General features: G+C 47.6%; 1 pseudogene; it reads right to left on the reverse strand.

The window, feature by feature from the left end:
• Positions 1 to 17,394: 17,394 nt before the first annotated feature.
• Positions 17,395 to 19,117, reverse strand: LOC149332857 (uncharacterized; annotated as a pseudogene).
• Between the last annotated feature and the right edge of the window lie 2,315 nt (positions 19,118 to 21,432).

The raw sequence follows: 21,432 nt of genomic DNA on the forward strand, positions 1-21,432 counted from the left end.
ACGTATTACTCAAACACTGAGTCTCTATTCCCCGCCATGCCTGCAAGCAATCTGGTTCGTAAAATTAGGCGCCCGTTTACGTGGTCACACGTCTCACCGGGGGCATAAATGAACCAAAATATGTTCTGGTTATTTAAACAGCAGCGCAACTTTTTGTTTTTTAGCGCCCTGTACAATGCAAGGTGGAGCAAGAGATGATTGAGACCAAGGTGGTTAAGCTGCTGCATTATTTGCACGGTAAGACTACACTGGTTGGCTTTATCCACCAGACTTTGGGACACCGCTTTCCTATACCGGAATTCTATCGAAAATAGAAATTAGAACATATGAGTGCGCTGAGCTACTCACAGTGTGAATAAAAAACAAATTCTCCACAAACTCCGCGAACAAGCTGATCCCTACTTTGATTTTAAAGTGAAATTTCGTGGCAGAATTTTCCGCGCTTTTTCGCACTTTGTTCCGAGAGACAAGATTTTGAAGATGTAAATTGAAAACCTTTTCAAGGTATAATTTTCACATCTTTTATTTTGTCAGACTTGCGTCTCATAATGAAAATTTTCACTGCGGGACCACGGTTCTCGTAGAACCAGTGGCCGCCCGCATGGCCCGGCCATTTTGCCCTTGGTAGCGCGCTATACCTGTGTCCTTGTGGGGCGGCGCTGGCGCAATAGAGCTAATGCACTGACTCCAGAAGGAAAGCTGCGCATTGAGCCCATGCATGCCACTGGGCAAATCAACAACTCCGCCCTGACTCCGCGGTTTACGTATTGCCAGCTGTTTAAGGCACTTGATAAATCTGCGGAAAGAGCGGAGTTTAAGCCTGACAACGTATATCGTGCACTATAAGAAAAAAAGGTGTGATCTTAGTCCTTTAAGGGGGTAAATCCACTGACGCTGTGGCGAGCCCCTTTTGGTGCAAATTTGAACCCTCGTCGGGGGACTAAGTGCGTATGGTGTAATGTTTAGGCTGCAATAGGACTAATGTTATTGCGTTTGGACAAGTGTAAGTATAAGCCCTTGATGACTAACGTTACCCTTCCTAAGAAAGACTAACGCTTAGGCCATGAAAATACAAACATATGCTTTACTTTCTGGTGCATGTTTGCACCCACTCGGAATAAGCTTATGCTCTATCCCAAAGCGTAAACTTATCCTCGCAAGGGCTACAATTAAGCCTATCAAATGAGCTTACTACAACGCTTCTGAAGTGCAACTTTACACCTTATCAATGGGCGTAACATAGCTCTGCAAGAGCATATGGTTTTGATCTTTTCAGGTGCACATTTACACCGTGTTAGAAAGGGTAATGATAAGCGTACACTCTTAGAAAAAAAGGACTAACAGGGGGCAAAGGGTGTAACTGTTGGTCCCCTGGAAAGGGTGCAACAGTTAGTTCTCGGGAGCAGACGTTTAATGAAACTACACGTGATTTCCAGCGTAATTAAGAGGGGGAGAGTTTCCGACAGAGCTTAACACACATAACAAAGATAAAGGAAACAGAAATAAACATACATGAAAATACCAGGATTCGAACCGACAACCTTTGGATTACGAGCCGAGCGCGGATACGACCACACCACCACAACAGACGGTCTGAAGCAGAAAATAAAAGCCTTATATGCGAAACACACACATTGTCTGTCTACCGCCTTTTTGGGAGAGCTCATCCTATGTTTGATAGTTGAGGTCATTAAGACGTCACAGTTTTAGGCCGGGGCAGCAGAAAGCTACGCCGTCGGCTCAGGGTAGATATCCTTCCTTGCTGGGGTCTTTTTTTTCTTTTCGCTTCCCGCTTCATTTCATGCTTTTTTTTTTCTATTCCCGACACATTTCTTTGGAAGCGTGGCGGATGTCATGGTGCCTGCAGCGCTGGTCGACACCTGGCCGCGCCTGACTGATCTTTTGTGCAAGTGCTTCCGCGTCGGGGAACGCAAGAGCACCCTCACGGGAATATCCAGGGGGCTTGGAGAGGGGAGGAAGAGTAGGGGGCAAGGGTGGACAGGATGCAGCATTTCAAACCTCCAGGACACTGCATGAGTAAAAAAAAAAAATCGAGACCAAAGAAGCAAGCAGCCTCTTCGATAGTGGTTTAGGCAATGGGAGATGGACGAAGTGATCTTAAAAGAGCTTGTGGTCCAGACCCTTTGTTCGTAATTAAGTTGGAGAGAACGCCAACCAAAAAATTAAAAAAAAACAGATTTCGGAACATACTCGGTTTTTTCACCACGTGCGACTGTGGGCGAGTAGTAGCTTGCATTTTTAAGCATTCTGCTAGTCATCCGCCGGGTCACTGAACGTAAACCGTGGATGTAACAGGGGGGAAGAGTTTCTAGGGAGTGGTTTACATTGCGCCACGTGTGGCTGATGACTCAAGTAAGAGCCTTCTGCGGCGGCGCGATCAGCATCGTACATCGGCGTGATTACAGTCATGGCGAGACCAAAAACCTCGCTGAACAAAAAGATGTCAAACAAATGAACAGGGAACGAAGCACAGTGGCGGACACCGTGAGTGAGGCTTGTGACCACAACATTGACTTCGAGGGAACTATTGCACTGGACAGCGAGCCACGCCCATGCAGAAGGCTCTTATCATGAAATATTCAGCAGACACGGAAACCAGGTTAAGTGACGAATGCGCGCCCTTCCGCGAGCTTCATCGGTTTTCGAGCGAAGCGCTCTTGCCCCCTTTGGTCGTTTATAAATGCGGAGTAGTGGACTCGCGACAAAAAACTATTCGGACTACTTGCTGCAGTCATACGTGGCCGAAGGCGCCTTCCTTTCCCTCTTTCGTACACAGCCCTTTCTACAGAAATTTGTTTCGAGTGTGCCATGAGAAATATGACATGTAACAAAGTTTGAGCATTCATTCATTGATCACATGATAATTAATGACAAGCAGTATTTCTGCTCTCTGTTGTTCTCCTGGCGCATAGTATTCAAAAGAACTTTTCAGATTTAGTGGAGAAACAAACAAAAAACTTGCAGTGCTAGCGAGGAGGATAAAGTGGCCGAGGACTCAACTTGCTTCCCAAAAATCATTAGTTTTTCTTCTGTTCCTATGTAAAATATTACTGTAGGCTCACCCCCGCCCCCGTCCTCCTAACAGCAAAGTTGTTAAGTGCAAACTGCGTTTATGTTATTTAAGCACTCGCAACATCGACTGATGCAATACGGAAACCAGGAATGTCCAACAGACAAACGTGAGCTTATGATGTAAGTGTAATTATCACACTAAATCAAGGCCCGCCGATCTTGTTGTTACGTGCAGCTGAGCAAGAGGTGTAAATATTGCATTTTCTTGATAATGGACACATATTAAATGCGCATAGAACGTGAACGTAGGAGTTTATGGTCGTATCATGTCATATTAAAGCATCGAATATTTTTGTCGTACTAGAAATAGCCTATAAGAAAAAGAGCTCTAAGGATTTGCATTCCGTTTTCAGCATAGACTGCTCAGCTTAATCTTTACTTGATGTATTTGCCACACAATAAAAATCGACCATTATATACGTTCTTCGCCGTCCCTCTATGAAGTAGAACGTTCTTGTGGCTTAGTTGGTTCATTGCAGAAAAGCACGAATGGGACAAGACAGGAGCACGAGGAACACAAACGGCAACTCTATGAAGACGGCGCGAGTTAAGGCACTCCACACAAAATGCTGCACGAGCGCCCCGTCGTGGCACACGAGCAAACTATAGTCTTCCCGCTGTTTTAGGGGCAGGAACGGACGCGTAGTTATCAACACTGGTAGAGAGTGTAAGTAGGGTGCAAGTTTTCTGAAAGGGGGTAAGTGATCGGGAGTGTGTTTTTAACGGGTGTAAAGTTATTCCTAGGGCCCTCTAAAGGGTGTAAAAGTCCATGCTATGCCCTTTTTACCCCTTTCTCACACCCTTTTTTCTAAGAGTGTGGGAAGATGGCATTAGGTAGTTTAGCTTGTTGAAGGTTTGCGGGGTCGCAGCGGAGCACCAGAGAGAGACGACCAGCGTGGCAGGGTTCTAGTTCCGAACTGCCCGTGCCGGGCGTGCGCGCCCCGCACGCGCTGTCCATCTTTATTTTCCTCTAGCGCGAGAACGCCGATCTCAGCGCCAGCGCGTTATAGCGTCGCCGGGCGCTACAGGGCCCCCCGCCTAGACGGAACGTCGAGATGTGCGCTCGGTAAAAGAAAGGAGAGTATGAGGTTCCAGTAAGTTCATGTCAGGGGCCGGAGGCGCTGGACTGGAGTGGCGGCGAGGCGGCGAGGGGCTGCTGAGGCGGGCCGGATTCCGATGAAGGCTGCGTGGACGCGAGCGAGGCCGGTGCAGGGCCAGAGGCTGGCGGCGGCGAAAACGGGTCCGCTGCGTCGTAGAGCGGCGGCGGAACGTAGTAGGCGCCGAAGTCCGCCAAGACGGCCGCACGCAGCTCATCGTATGGCTGGCCGCCGAAAGCAGAGTAGGTGAGCCGACACAGGAGGTCGGCCGGGAGGATGTCGCAAAGGACTGCGTGTTTGAACGGCTGGATGGTGATGCCGTTCAGGTACATCGCAGCCTCCAGTTGGGCGAACCACCCGCCGACGCCTGCAGGCCGGAACGCCGGGAGCGGCGGGTCGAAACTTGGGTGCTGCCAGTACGCCATGCTAGGACGCCGCTGGGACAGAAGGCACGGTTCGCCGGGTCACCACTGTTGAGGATTTTCGGGGTCGCAGCGGAGCACCAGAGAGAGACGACCAGCGTGGCAGGCTTCTAGTTCCGAACTGCCCGTGCCGGGCGTGCGCGCCCCGCACGCGCTGTCCATCTTTATTTTCCTCTAGCGCGGGTACGCCGATCTCAGCGCCAGCGCGTTATAGCGTCGCCGGGCGCTACAAGTTCTCCAAAATGGTGTATACAGCGGCAAAATCGTCTCGTTTCGAACATTTGTGATGGTACACATGCAGAGTCGTATACCTACTGTAACTTCATGCGGGCGTTTTGTTTCATCTGAATTGTTATTTGAAGGTGCCTACCGGGATTGTGGCGTGCTTGGAGCGTATTTCTACTGTCGAGCACATGGGATTATGCATGTCCTTTACTCCCGAATTCAAATACACATGGGAAATTTGCTTTGGCTTAGGAGGACGAACACAATACCCAAAGTAAATGGCACCGATGCCAACATTGCCGTTTGCTTTAGCTTAGGAGGACGAACACAATACCAAAGTAAATGACACCGATGTCCACATTGCCATTTGCTTTGGCTTAGGAGGACGAACAGAATACCCAAAGTAAATGGCACCGATGTCCACATTGCCTATTGCTTTGGCTTAGGAGGATGAACACAATACCCAAAGTAAATGGCACTGATGTCCACATTGCCATTTGCTTTGGCTTAGGAGGACGAACACAATACTCAAAGTAAATGGCACCGATGTCCACATTGCCATTTGCTTAGGCTTAGGAGGACGAACACAATACCCAAAGTAAATGGCACCGATGTCCACATTGCCATTTGCTTTGGCTTAGTAGGATGAACACAATACCCAAAGTAAATGGCACCGATGTCCAGATTGCCATTTGCTTTGGCTTAGGAGGAGGAACACAATACCCAAAGTAAATGGCACCAATGTCCACATTGCCATTTGCTTTGCCTCAGGAGAATGAACACAATACCTAAAGTAAATGGCTCTGATGTCCACTTTGTCATGGCGCCCAGAGTAACTCGATTCCGGGCTCCATTTGGTAGCCCTTCTGAGTCTTCGGGCTGAGGAAAAACTGTAGCTTGAGGTTTGGGAAAACGAAAAGAAGCGGCTTTTATGACACTTTTACGAAACTCATTTACACAATGAAGAATCAGAAAGGAGTAAAAAAATAAGAAGTCATACGTCGAGCGACAGGATGAGCTTCGTCGCCAGGGCCCAGAGTGTTCTTTCTCACTCAGCACGCTCCTTTGCGTTATCTCTCTTTGCGGGATCTCTGAAACTGGAGCCACATCCCCATCCAACTCCCCTCCAAGTAAGCCAGTTCAAAACAGGGATTGCTACAATCTTGTTGCTATAGCTGTTGGAGAAAAGTCTGCACTGAGAACGCTTAGGAACCACGTAAGGAGAGAAAACCAGACATGCTACGATACACATTCACACATATAAACCCACGATATAAATACTTAAGTAGCAATATTGGATACATGAAGAGCACTGCGGACTGCTTAGAATAAACGGCTATATGCGCCCGTGTTTCCATTTAATATGACCTTCTTGTACTTCACGTCAAAATGAAACTGCTGTAGAATCAGGCTCAACCGCAGAAGGCGATTGTTATTGGATGCCGTGGTTTGCAGCTAGTGAAGGCGACAATGCTCCGTCTCTACGAGAATTTGGCGCCTCCGAGATAGGACTGTAATTTCTGGATAGCCCAAGCAATGCAAGCGCACTCTTTTTCCGACGAGCAGTATGCCTTCTTTCGAGAGCTCAGTTTTCTGCTCAGGTAGAGCACGGGATGTTCGTTGCCGTCGTCATCCCTCTTGCAGAGAACGGCATATAGCCCTCGATCTCTCGCATCACACTGGACCTTGCATTCTCGGTCGTAATCAAGAGCTCGCAATATCTGGCTGCTAATCAGTCCCGCCTTCAGGTTTAAGAAGGACATTTCCTTTTTTTTCCCGCGACTACATTTGTCGGCTCTGTCCTGCGGAGTGCATCTGTCAGCAGGGTTGCCAAAGCTGAATGATTACCGATGTAGTGACTGTAATATCCCGTGAGCCCTACGAATGCACCAATCTGCGCCTTTGTTTTTTGGCGTGGGTAGTCTGCTACCGCCAAGTTCATTTTTTTGGCGTGGGTAGTCTGCTACCGCCAAGTTCTTCACCTCAATGGGTTTCCTGAAACCTTGGCCTACACTGTGAGCCAAATAGTCCACGGTTGCCCTCGTAAGGCAACCCTTCTCGGGCTTTCGCAGTGAGCACAGCTTGACGCAAACGCTTAGCACTGTTCTCAGATGCAATAGATGGCCCGCCCATGAATCTGTAAAGACTACAATGGTCGTCCAAGTCAGACACCACAATTGCTTCACAGCCCTTTAGAACCCTATCCATCAGACGGGAGCAACAAAAGGGAGCATTTTTCAGCCCGAAGCTTATCATTCTTGGTTGAGAGCTTGCCGTTGCAATGACGAAAGATGCGCACCTCCGGGCGCGCTCACTGAGTGGCTCTTGTCAGTACCACAAGTAAGGCCTAACGTAGTTGCATAAGCTGCTCGGCTGGCCTGTTCAACTCTCTCCTCGATATTACGGATAGGGCACACTTGATCCTTAGTGAGTGCATTTAACTTCCGGTAGGCTACTACACCCTTTGGTTCTTTACCCGGAACTTCCAGCAAAATCATAGGCGATTTCGCCTTCGAGAACATTTGGAAGCTTCGCGGCAGAGCATAATAACATGGTGAGGATATGACGACACCCCGACTCTGTAACGGGAAGTAGCTCACATGTATCTACCACCAACCGGTGAAACGGCTCAGTAATGATCGGCGCAAGTAGCATCGGGGCTTTGCACTTATATTGCGCCTTTCCGATCGCTGGCATGTGTCGCACAACCTTACAAAGCGCTCCATGTCCTTAAAACATACAAGCCAATAGTACTCTTGCAAAAGCCTCTGCTTTGTTTTCCTGATTCCGAGGTCGCGTGACCACGAGTTGCTTAGGAAAGTCGCAGTAAGTTTTGTTGGTACTTTTTGGCAACGACAAGTTGGTCTCGCACCACTTCAGGCTTATCCTTGTATAAGCGACAAAGCACACCGCCTCTCATCTGGAAAGCAATACTCTCGTTTTCGCCTTTAGTCATTCTGCGGAGCTCTCCGATCTCCTCTATCATCGAGTCATTTGCTTGTTCCATACCTAGCTCTCCTCGGTTCGAAGTTAACAACATTGTTAAGCTGCTTGGCACTGGCCGCAAAAGAACACACTTTACGATTTTCTCGTTCCGCGGTTCGTCATGCTTACTCCTAGGCGGACCGGTCTCAGGTGCCTCGTTAGTGCGATTTTCTGAGCCTTTTTCATCCATGCTTACGGTGGCTAGCAGGACAAAGGACAGGTACAAGTTACACTCAGCAGGACAGGCACTGACTCGCAAATGAAAGTTTGTTAGGTGAAAAGGGATCGGAGAAATCCCATGAATATCCCATGCCCATGCGTCATACACTCACACTCATACGAGAACACATACCGACACATGGGAATGACAACTCAAGTGATATGCCGGCGCAGATTCCTAATTGTGTTCACATGCAGCAAAATAGAAGACTTACTCACACATTCGTAGTCTAGCTTCGATATTTGAAAGGGTTTCACAATTTCACGAGGCAACTTTTCGCGGTGCTTGAAAGCAATACGCGTGTCTTGCAGTCTTGGTGAGCAGTCCCTCTTCACTTCACATCTTCGACAATGCTCTATCAGTTTTGACCCATACCCATTTTTCATGCGCCTTTCGTCTCCTTGTAACCATATATTTAAGCAGCGACAAGTTTGGCCTACGTACACCCTGTTGCAAGACACCGGAATGATCCACACAACGCCAACCATACACTCGACAAACTTGTGTTTGTGCCGTACACAGAAACAAGATTGTAGAGCTCCCGAAGTGCCTCTCGTGACGATAATTCGCACTTCTACTGAAATTACGCGGACTATCAACTCAAGTTTTGTCGCTAAAGTGCCGGTGCGAAGCGTACTCCTCAATGAGCTCGGCAACTTTTGTCGCCGACGTTACGTTGTCCCGGTCCTGTAGCCAATTTCTTTCCTCTTTGGGGAGGCAGTTGTGAAACTGCTCCACCCAAAATCTCTCAACTACAGCGTCCCGATCACTGTAGACTCGGTACTGTTTAGCCACTTGACCAAGTTCGCTTACCAATTGTATAAGAACTCGGGATAGCACTCGTTCTTTGACTTCTTAGCTCAACAAAAACGTTGCCTGAACGCTTCGGCGCTAGATTTGTGCTTTTATAGAAGGCAATCCTTGACCTTACCGCAGTTGTCCGCGTCCTCCCTGCTGAGTCGCGCGACAATCTGCCTCGCAGGGAAGAACCAATCTGCCGCTGCCTCGCAGGGAAGAACCACCTGTAGAGGCCAAGTGCCTCGACTGAAGGGTAGTTCCTCGTACGTTCGGTCAAAATTTGCAAGGTACAGGCCGATATCCCCTGATACCACATATGGTTGCATGTAGTTTGATATCTTGAACTCTGGCTCCTTGTTCACAAGAGGTACCACTTGCAGGGAAGAGCTGCCCGAACACTGATTAACTCGAGTTCCAATTTACGGAGCTCATTCTCTCGCTCCAAACTTTTGCTTTATTCGCACTCTCAAGCTCATGGCTCTTTTCCTATTTTTCCCGCTCTTTATGCTGCCTAAGCTGCTCGTCCTTTTTTTTTCTTCAATGACGCTCAATGTTTCACTGACCTCCTCAGCTACCTCAAATCAGTGATTGCCTGAATGATTGCGAATTTTCGTGCCGAACCACTTCTATCAATTCCCAGTTCCTCATAGAACAGCAACACGTCCGGCTTCTGTAGGTCGATGAAAGTTCTGAGTCTGGGCTATTTCCAAAACAATTGAAAATTACTTAACTTCTTGGAGGTAAAGAGAGATCTCCACTAGTTCTAAAATTTAACCCTCGTTTAGAATCTAGTCCGCATCAGAGGAAAGCCAAGGACACACAAAGAAATGTGATCATGTTCCGGGACAGCTGCTCTCTCGTAGCCGATCGCTGTTGCTGCTTGTGGCATTAGATTACACCGCTGATCAACAATTGTCGCGGCGCACACGCTAACTCTAACCGGGCTCCATTTGGTAGCGTGTTTGAGGCTTCGGGCTGAGCGAAGAGTGAAGCTTGAAGTTTAGGAAAACGAAAACAAGCGGGTTTAATGGCACTTTGAGGAAACTTTTTACATATTGAAGAACGCGAAAGGAGTTAAAAAAAGACTTCATACATCTAGGGACTGAGTGCACATTGTCGCCAAGATCCAGAGCGTTGTTTCTCACTCAGCACGCTCCTTAGACCCCCTAAGGTTCCGCCCCTTCATCAGGTGGTGGCCATTCCAACTCGAGGCACATTTCTCCGGGATGGGCACTGCACTGTAGTAAGCAGAGTCACTCGTTGCAGAGTGCACCCTTGGGAACGGGCGAGGAGAAATCGCTAGTCCGTTGCTATTTCTTACAGTGTAGCAACAGTGGTGCAAGCGTCTCCGTGTCCCCGGAAACACATGTGGTTCTTGCGGGGCCGCGGGCCACAAATGCGGTGAGCTCTCTACCGTGTGGCCGGATTCTGACACACATTGCCAATTACTTGATGGCGCCGTTCCTTTATTCCCCCAACGGGCGCCCTTGCTTTTGGCTGTCGTCTGTGGTTTCCCCAGGCGTCCTTCTCCACGAACTAGTCAAGGAAAAGATGATTCCTACCTATCGAAACGTGAGAAAATTCCGCAGGTTCTTTCTCAGCGAGGCACCCTTCTTTTGCGGGGTCGTCGGCTGGTCAAACGTTGTGTCGCCAGCTGAGTAATGATGAGATCAACTGCTCTGCCTGGTTTATTTTGGGTGTTCTGCCTATTTATGTAGACCATGTGGAAGGTTTCTTGAATTGCCGCGGGCCTTAAGTACTTTTCTATTACCATTTCGCAGAGAACGACTGTGACGTGTATTTTCGGGTGCGACACGAGCTTGATATGGAATTATTTGACCACAGCGACGCTCACAGTATCGTCACGAAAGCTTGCAACCGCACTTTTCTGGTATGTATGGGTAGCAGCTAAGTCGAAGCTGTAGTGTAAACTTTACTACCGCATGCGTGAGAGCTATAATACATAATCCAAAAAGCATTTAGTCGACCTCCGTCAAGCAGACTGAGGAATTGACCATAACAAAGCCAAATGAGTGAAAAGGTGAACAACAGCAATATTGATTCGCTTGGTGTCATCCGTGTTTAGAAAGAGTTCAAAGTGAGCAATAACTTTGATCAATGTCCGGCAGGCTTTAGCGCGACCGGGCCTATGTCTTCCATGTGAGGTTCTTCCTGGGATCCTGACATCTTCCACGTGAGATCCTGCCCCGTCGCCGCCTCGAGGGCCTGCTACAAAGCCCAGAGTTGGTGGTTGAGGCTGGAGCTGCGAAGAGCGGTAGACCACCTTGAAAAGATTGTTTCAGGATAAACACCGGTTAGTTCTTCCTTACATTTCCAGAGTATGTGTTTAAGTGGGGATACGTCTGTGTTGTAGACCTTGCACGAGTTTGAGCTATATGTTTCGGGTAGATCCCATTGTGTTATAGTGGGTTCATACGTGTTTTTTTGTAATTGCCTCCAGGCGACTGCCTGAACTAGGCATAGTGTGTTGCTAGGCGGAGGGAAGGTCCGGTGGGCCAGGTAGAAGGCTTTGGTTAAGTCATTGAGGCTCGTCAGCCTGTCTCTCCCTGTCTTCACCATGTCTCTCTCCGCGGCAGTTTCTGAGACCTCATGCGACGGAGTGAGCGACGTCATTGAGTTTGGTGAGGTGCGGAGAGACGCCCCCTGTGTGTGCGGGGAACGCACACCCCTCTTAGCGTCTGGGAGATTTTATTCACGCGCCTTGCAATACACCGTTGGTGTAGCTTTCGTTGTGGAAGGTAAAACATGTTGTGAAAAGAGCAGATGTATCATTTGGCACGTTCACTCACAGGTGATGCCACATGTCCTGTCGTTTTGGAGCTTTTGCCTTGCGTACATTGCATGAAGGTGGGACCTCGGTGCATAAGAGCGTGAGAGGCTTTTTGTCGTATGCGGCTCCTTGGTTTAAGTGCCTTGGTCCCATAGCTTAATCCCTTTAAACAATCCGAAACCATGCTCAAATGCTAATGTTTCAGACTGAAACTCCAAGAGCGTTAACTCATAAACGTTATTCATAATGCTCCGATATTAAATGAACTCCCACAAATCAGTAAGACAAACTTGATAGAACATTTTTAAAAACAACAAAAATGCGCACTTTCATGTAATCTTTTTCATTAGTGCAGTTTTTGGAGTTCAAGATAAAACTTTACCTATCCTTAATACAGCAAGAAAACACTCTGCTGGCCACGAAATGTTCCGTAAGATGGCCACCTACTGGTGCAGACCGCTTCGCTGGCTCAGCTTTACCCCCTGGCCGGCAGCTGCCGGCGGCAGGCGGGCCACTTGATGTCCCTACCTCCTTGGCTTTAGTTATTACGACAGTGGGACTTCTCTTTTATCACTGCACCGGATCGTAACAAACGAATCACCCACACCATGAGAGAAAGCGTGTTTAAACAAGTGGCCCCAAAATACACGGAAATCCAGTGGTTTCTGGTGATTTTAGATGCCACAATTTGCTACTACTTTTTTTACCACTCTGGTAACACTGTCCGGGATACGCAGTTTAAAGACTTAAAAAAAAATTGGTTTTTGGGGAAAGGAAATCGCGCATTATTTGTCTGACATATCGGCGGAAACCTCAACCGCGCCGTAAGATTGCGTCATGCATAGAGTGAGTGAAAGCGCCTCACGCTCTCATGGTACCATGAAGAGATTTTTGGTAAATTTCTAATGGCATACTACATTGAATTAAGGTACTGAGTACTAGCGTCAGTTTTAGTTGAAATATTCAGAATAGAGTTGTTGGGCTCGACGCGCCGTCTGCAGCGACGACAGTTGGCGCCAGCGGGACTGGGATACGTGAATAACGGCCGGTTTCAGCACGCTGAGTGTTTGTGTATTTGTGTACGCGTTTGCTTGCGGTGTCCCGTTCTGGGAAGTGTTTTGGTCGCGCAAATGTGCGCCCGCCGGTGGCTCCTTACCCTCTCCTTCGAGGTCGAGAAACGGCCGTCGCCCCCTCCTTCACGGCCGAGAGACACTGCTGGCTAACCTTTCAGCAGCTGTTATCGGCGGCTGCTGCGGGGGGAAGCGTGGCGGCGAAACCAGGGGACGGAGGCCCCTGAATCGGCTGTCGGCGGAAACGCGTCTGTTTGGATTCTCAAGTTCGCTCAAAACCGACAGCGGACCGACAACGAAAGGGAGTCCATCACGGTGCGGAACGGCTCCGACTTGACAGCGAGAATGTATTTATCACCTTAGTTGCCGCCAAAGGACTCCTAATTCCACGGAACGATGGGTGAACAAAATGCACAAATCGACCATCTGTGCGTGGGAGGACCGGCGAGAGTGTGAATGTCCCGCCTTTTTGTCGCAGTGGGAGGATCGGCGAGAGGGTGATGTTCAGCCCTTTTGTGGGCGGTTTTTGTCAAGGAATGTGATTGGCGGTCTTCGAACAACCAAGTTTCCCCAGATAGGTACCTGGGGAATTGAGAATGTATAAATGTGGCTTCAGTGTGCTTCTGGAGGGTGGACTCCTTATAACCTGCTATGTAAATAAAATCGTCTATCCTTTCGGGCAGTAACCGGCTGCATCTTATTCCGCACTTTGCTGGAGAAAAGAACAACTTCGGAGACCATCCCAAGGTACGAACTACATCGCTCTAACCTATCTAGAGGTACGAAAATGGGAAGTCCATGGCAATTTCAATGGGAAATAAGATGGTTTCAATGGCCCGCATTTTATTGCCTTTCGGGTCCCGCGATTACACTGCTCAGGAGGACGCCCTCATTGCGTATGAAATCGAAGCCCTTAGAGATAGCTACTGGCGCCCGCATGCTGGGAACTCGAGTCTCCGAGCCCGGCCGAAAAACAAGTTGAGCTACGGTGCTCAAACCCTGGAGGACTCGAGGCGTCACGCATGAGCGCGGATCTCTGTATCTTAACATCGCTTGGCGAAAATGGAGCTTGACTAGTGGTGATTTTGTCTTGTTTCTGTACTCAATTTTTTCGGGACAGAGCAGGAAGACCAGCGATCAGTTCAAACCAGGGTGTCGAACCGGAATTTTTTCGGGCTCGGTTCAGGTTCGGGTTCACACCTTTCGGGTTCAGTTCCGGGTTCGGCTCCAGAGTGACATTCCGTTCCGGTTCGAACCGGTTCGGACCATACTGAACCGGTTCAAACGGGTTCAGGACAAAAAAAATTAGAACGTAGATGGGTTTTAATCAACCTTTTTATGCTGTTTATTTTTTTCTGGCGCATCGATACATAAAATAAAAAAATGCAAAAATTCGTGTAATGCGAGATGTTCTCATTCTACCCACTTTGTTTACTGTCCACACAAAAAGACGTATTTACGGCAAGAGCGCAAAATGAAATTTATTTATTTATTTATTTTATTTATTTTCAATACTGCAGGCCCCTTTACGGGGCCCTAGCAGGTGGGCATACACAACAGTTACACTGAGGCAAGAACTACATCACACAACACAAGGAAATTTCAAAATGCGGCAAGAACACATGCAAAGATAAATCTGGTAGAACAGTGGTTCATTTGTCTACCTGCGGACAAACTATGTGCAATAAGCTCCAGACAAGGCTACCATATCAAGTGATCAAACACGGCTAACAGTGAACAACATGCACGTAGAAGCGAAAACAAAAAATGAAAGAAAAAACCTTGGCGCTCAATACAAGATACGTATATGATGGAGACAATAATAATGCTGAATGATAGCGGACAATCGAACCCAGGAAGACAAACTATGACTACGCAAGGGGTGATGCACTGATTAAGACGACAAGAAGGAACGGAAGTGAAACGGATTATCAATACCCAGAGGCCCATGTGCATCACTGAGATCGTTACTCTGCGGCAATACTGGCCTCGAGCCTTGTAGCGAACGTTGTTAAGGTCGGCGCATGAGTAATCGAGGCATCCAGTTTGTTCCATTCTCGGATGGCTACAGGAAAAAATGAATTTTTAAGTGCATCTGTGCGATAGGAATAATCAGTTAGAGTGAGTGCATGTTTGTGTCGTGTCGGTCGAGTCTGGGACGGGCAAATATATTTTGACACATTGATGTTATAATCGTTATGCAACAGTTGGTATAAAAATTTTAAACGCGCGTGCTTTGCTCTCATTGATAGCGTCGGGAGTCCTGAAATAGCTGCAAGGTTCGATGGGGAGTCAGTACGCTTATATTTATTATGGATGAACCGTAGTGCCTTTCTTTGTATTTTTTCTAGTTTTGCTTTGTTAGTGGTTGATTCCGGAAACCAAACAGTGTGGGCGTACTCTAAAATAGGTCTTATGAAAGTTTTGTATGCTAGGAGTTTAGTAGATGCTGGTGCGAGTCGGATACATCTTCTCAAAAAAAACAGTTTTCGTAATGCTGCCGATGTTACATTAGCGATGTGTACGTCCCATCTAAAGTCAACGGTTAGTGTAATACCAAGATACTTATGCTGGGAGACTTTCATGAGTGGCGTACCGTGAATGCTGTAAGGGAAAGATGAGGATATTTTTTTCCTGGTTACTGACATGCACACTGATTTTTTAGAATTAACGGTCATCTGCCATCTGTCACACCAATCCACCACAGCGTCAAGTGACTGGGAAAGCGCAATGTGGTCTTCCGGACTTTCTATTTTCCTGTAGATGATGCAGTCGTCTGCAAATAGCTTAATGTTACACTTAATCTGAGCGGTTATATCGTTTATATAGATAAGGAAGAGAAGTGGGCCAAGAACGGAGCCTTGCGGAACTCCCGAAGTGACCGCGGTTATTTTAGAAGGCATATTTTGAAAGATTACAAATTGAGAACGGTTAGATAGAAACTCTTTGATCCAACCCAGAACTTCCCCCCGCCCGATCATGCATTGCAGCTTTGCGATTAGTTTGTTATGGCACACGCAATCAAACGCTTTGGAAAAATCTAGTAGTAATATATCAGTTTGACTGCAGGTATCGATGCTGAGGGCCAAGTCATGAACGACTTCGATTAACTGAGTGATAGTCGACAGCCCTCGGCGGAAACCATGCTGGTCAGGTGATATCAACTTATTGTGCTCTAGAAAATCTGTTAGATGTTTTGAGATTATGTGTTCGAAAACTTTACATGCTGTGCTAGTCAGTGAAATGGGCCTGAAGTTTGATGCACTACTGATATCTCCTCCTTTATGGATCGGAATGATTTTCGCCAGCTTCCAGTCATCCGGTAGTTTTGACACAGCAAGTGATTTGCGGAATATTATGCCGAGATATTTGCTGCACCATTCGGCGTATCTTTTCAAAAATGCATTGGGTATGTTATCTGGCCCGCTGGCTTTCTTCGGGTCGATGTTCAAGAGAAGATTGAAAATTCCGTCATCAGTTATGTTTATTTCTCTTATATCTGAAGTTCGGGTTGTTGCCATCTGGGGAATAACGCCATTATCGGTGGTAAATACGGACTGAAAAAAGTCATTAAAGTAATTAGCCTTCGCACTGTTTTCCTCTGGTGTCTGTTGGTGTCCTGCTGTGTTTCTATTGCGGAAGTGGTTCCAGAACCTGTGTGGGCTACAAGTAAGGAAGTCAGGCAGCGTAACACTAAAGTAGTATTCCTTTGATTTCATCATTTTATCCTTGAAGATTTCAACTGCACTGGCTAATGTTTGTGTTCTGTCGGGGTTAGTACCTTTGGACTTAATAGAGCGACGCAGCCTTTTCACTTTGCGTTTTGCATGAATGACCTCTCGCGTGATCCACGGGTTCTTGGTTTTAACGCGCTTGTTTTTTGAGGGGACATATCTGCATATACAGAAAAAAATGATTTCCTTGAACTGAAGCCAGAGGGAGTTTACATCTGAGCTTGCTTCAGATGCTGCTTCGGCAAACATCTGAAACTCGTGTGCAAGATGGGTTGATATACTAGCGTCGTCGGCTCTATTAAAATTACTTACAGTCGATTGGGAGGAGCGGGTTGTTATTAGAATATTGAGTGGTAGCTCGCAGACTGGTATACTGTGATCAGAAATTCCGTCGATTATGTCAAGCTTAGTCTAGTGTGTTGGGAAGTTCTCGCTTACAAGTATTAGGTCGAGAATGCTTTTTGCTGTGCCTAGTATGCGAGTTGGACGGGAGACTGTTTGATGTAGATTAAAATTCAGCATTAAATCAATGAGTGCATCTGAGGCCGGATCAGTATGGTGCAAGGTATCCCAGTCAATATCCGGAAGGTTAAAATCGCCCATGATGATTAGTCTAGAGTTCCGTACGTGCACCTGCATATAATCGTGCACAGCACTCAAGCAATCATGTCCAGAAGAGGGGCTCCGATAAACACATCCCACGACAATGCTGACGCCATCACACAGAATCTTGCAAAACACTGCCTCTGCTCCCGGGATGTCCGGCAGAGGGATAAAGGAAAAGTGGTTCTTTATCAATAATGCAACGCCGCCACCCCGGGAAAGCCGATCTTTGCGCATCACTGAGTAGTTCGGAGGGAAGATTTCTTGACTACCAATATCACTCGAGAGCCACGTTTCTGTGACAGCCACAATATCTGGATCTTGGTCAATGAGGACAATTTCGAGCTGCTCTACTTTATTCACTACACTTCTGGCATTTATGTTCAATAATTTTATTTTTTTGATTCTGCTCTTTGACGTGTCATTCGGGGGCTGGAGACGTTGTCGTTTTGGCTTTCTGGGGTAGTTGCTTTGTCGTTTTTTTTCCCAAACGGCACTTTCACTGCATTTTCACTGTCCCAGACAAATGCTTGACCATTAATGTACAATTTATTAAAGGAAAGGGACACTTTGTCGCCATTGTCCCGGTTAGGCTTCGCGCTGTCCCACAACTTTTTCCGAATATCTCTAATTTTCCGCGAGAAATCTTCGCCAATGGACAGATCGGAATTTTTAAGCTTGAACCCTCGTTTCAGTATTGATTCTTTCTCTCTGTAGTCTAAAAGCTTCATAATAACAGGTCTAGTTTTGTTTTCAGCAGGCTGCCCCAAACGGTGGATACGCTCGATGGCCACTGCGTCGAGATCCAGTTTATCCTGAACAATATCTTTATTTACCCTTTCTCTAAGTGTTTCCTTTACATCTTCTGCTTCGGTTATCCAATTCGTCTATTCTTTCCTCTAACCTTTCTATGACTTCGCTCATCTGAGCGACCTGCTCCTGGCAGGAAGTGACCTGTTTCTCTAGTCTAGCAAGAGCATCGAGTTTATTGTCTATGTCCGCCAGCCGCTTCTCCTTTATTTCTTTTATGTCTGAGGCAATTTCTTGAAGCTGCGTAAGTATCTGAGCTGTGTTCGGTCCAGGATTGGCTTCGATATCACCCCCCAACAATAGCAGTTTACGCAAGCTTACAGTAACATCAAACAACAGCCGCGGGCACGGCAGCACCAACAAGAATGGGTTGTTAGAGTGAATACAAACGCCGTAGCGTTTTCTCACCTGCAGAAGAAACAAGAACGGATTGTCGGTGAACCGCATCCTGGTAGCGCTGCCGTGCCCAGTGGCCGCCGCGCGCGTGGGGTGGCAATATATAGTCCAGTCTGGTGGTGTCGCCACTTGTCCCGGATGCATGTAGTGGTCTGCGCATGTGGTCGCTGATTGTAGAATCCATCGGTGATCCCATGTGGGCGCGTGTAGTTGGTCTGGTGGGCGTACGTCGGCAGTGTCTGATCCGTGAGTCATTCTTGAAGGCAGCTTCATGATTCTGTCACCGGCATGATCTAGCAGGGCCAAGAAAAGCTGCAGAAGAAACAAGAACGGATTGTCGGTGAACCGCATCCTGGTAGCGCTGCCGTGCCCAGTGGCCGCCGCGCGCGTGGGGTGGCAATATATAGTCCAGTCTGGTGGTGTCGCCACTTGTCCCGGATGCATGTAGTGGTCTGCGCATGTGGTCGCTGATTGTAGAATCCATCGGTGATCCCATGTGGGCGCGTGTAGTTGGTCTGGTGGGCGTACGTCGGCAGTGTCTGATCCGTGAGTCATTCTTGAAGGCAGCTTCATGATTCTGTCACCGGCATGATCTAGCAGGGCCAAGAAAAGCTGCAGAAGAAACAAGAACGGATTGTCGGTGAACCGCATCCTGGTAGCGCTGCCGTGCCCAGTGGCCGCCGCGCGCGTGGGGTGGCAATATATAGTCCAGTCTGGTGGTGTCGCCACTTGTCCCGGATGCATGTAGTGGTCTGCGCATGTGGTCGCTGATTGTAGAATCCATCGGTGATCCCATGTGGGCGCGTGTAGTTGGTGTGGTGGGCGTACGTCGGCAGTGTCTGATCCGTGAGTACTTCTTGAAGGCAGCTTCATGATTCTGTCACCGGCATGATCTAGCAGGGCCAAGAAAAGCTGCAGAAGAAACAAGAACGGATTGTCGGTGAACCGCATCCTGGTAGCGCTGCCGTATTATTGTATATCGGTTGTGTAAGATATAATTCGTCTGATTAGCTATAAGGCGAAAAACGGATGGATTTTGCATATACAAAACCCTCCAGCTTGAGCAGTTTCGTAGATCCCGTGGCGCGAGTAATTGGTTATCCTGAAGCTATTGAGAAACGAAGCTGTCATTTGTTGGCACCTGTATACAGACAGACACCTTTCCGTCGCCCCGAAACCGAGTTGCAGTCACCTTTCAGTGATTTAAATCACCTTTTCGATATCGCCTTTGTGTCTCGCGTTATATATCTCGAGCCCCTACAGCTCATTATCTTCAAAAACATAGACAATCGTGGCTTCTCGCTAGTACAGGGCAAATTACACGTTTAGCTTATTATGATGACGTCGACCTCTTTTGTTCTGATAAAAAGAGTGTGATAAGAAAAAAAAACACGCTTGGATGGGTTGAGAACGCTTCTGTTCTGCACGGATGCAAATTGGTAACATCTTCGTTGGGATGTTGCGTTGCATCCTTCTTGTAAATTCAGCATTCTGCTTGGAAGAAGGTATACTTGCGCTACATAGAATTTTTGTAACTTTTTCGGAGGCGCTATCAAAGAGAGTCTGTGCGTCTACAGATTTTTTGGGCCCTTGATAGAGTCTGATGAATCAGCTGTGCACCATTTGTCCACCAACTTGTTTCAGGGCATTTATTTTCAAAACTACAAAACAACCCCTTTTTGACCTCTGTGTTTAATATGAGTCTAAGTGCTAGTCTCTCTTTTCTGGACGTGGTCGTGAGAGAACTTTATGCTGATATATTTTGTTTGCTCACTATTCGCTTTTCCTTCGGACACCTGTACGACCTCTCCACAAGGCAAATGACTAGGGTTGTGATCGGTCATTGCTTCCTCTACCCACATATCTGCAGCCTTATTTGGCCATTTTGATACCACTGTGTTCAAGCGAATTCAGCGGATGCAGTCATGCCCACTTATAACGGCCGCAGATATACGCTCGCTTATTACGAACGAGTACGGCGCTACCGTCAAAGTATGCATAAGGGCAATGGCAATTCGTCGCAGATGCAACCAAAAACTTTGGCCGCACCACTCGGTTATAGCGAACGAGGAGCGCCGTAAGCTACCCCCGGAGTTGAAAAGGTTGGGCTTCCAGTAAGCGCGGAGATGAGAGAGCGCCTCTTAACCTTCACGACACCACCCGGGAAGGAACATGTCGACCCAAAAATGCAATAAAAGGCGGCACTGCAGTGCGCAGCACTAACTGGAAAGTCCGGCGTCTGGTAACGCTGTAAACGGTAATGTAAACACGGTAACGGTATGCTATAACTGTTTTGAAACAGTAAGTAACCGCCGGCCAAGCCTCCGTCGGTGGCCTACGAGGGCAATCATTGCCTGCGTGTTCGCTGGCTGCGCAAAGCGTCCCAACTGGAAGAAGAACCGCGGTGGGCGCGAGACAAAGGCATCGCCGAAAGTGAAGCTACTGCTATGCATGGTCGTGCATCAACTAACAGCAGCGATTTGAGAAGTTTGAATGCTTTGCTGGCTAATCTGGTCACGTGGTATGCATTGCCTGTCCAGTCAGCTCTGTTTTTTTTTTTGCGCTCCTACCATGTGCTGGTAGCGTCAGAGAGCGGACAGTGTCAATGATAAATTCCGTGCCACGAGAGCTCGCTGCTTTCGTGGCTGCATGAGCTCAGGAATGAAACAAGAAGCTCGAAACACACGTGATCAGACGCATGCTGATTAGTGAAAACGCTTCGTTGATCCATAGCTGGCCAGATGTTGCCTCGGATAACTAAGTTCCTTGGACGACAAAATCGCAGAGGCGCGTGCTCTGACGAAGACGTTGAACACGTGTTTTCTTCTTTTTCTATTTGATTGCGCGTTTTCTTCTTTCAAATGATGCACTAGATAATAGAATGCGTGGATCACCGTGTGGTATTCGCCTACAGCTGCTGAATAATTTTGAAAAGAATTTATTCTCCAGCGCTGTTTCGGTCTCGGTTTCATCAACCGAACGATGATGTAACCTGTAGTTGAACCGGTCACGTGAGGCACAGAAAAACTGTGATATAAACTCTGGTAGGTTGTTTTGAGTCACTGCTGCACTTAAACCAGCGTGCTTCATAGGCTAGAATTACAACCAACATGTTAGCAGTTATACTGCCGTTTTTTTTCGTGCCTCATGTAACCTGAATTCAACTACACGTCAGAGCCATCGCTCTG

The sequence above is a fragment of the Amblyomma mixtum genome, chromosome 8, assembly GCF_055824585.1.
Source record: "Amblyomma mixtum isolate Tamu chromosome 8, ASM5582458v1, whole genome shotgun sequence".
Taxonomy (NCBI): domain Eukaryota; kingdom Metazoa; phylum Arthropoda; class Arachnida; order Ixodida; family Ixodidae; genus Amblyomma; species Amblyomma mixtum.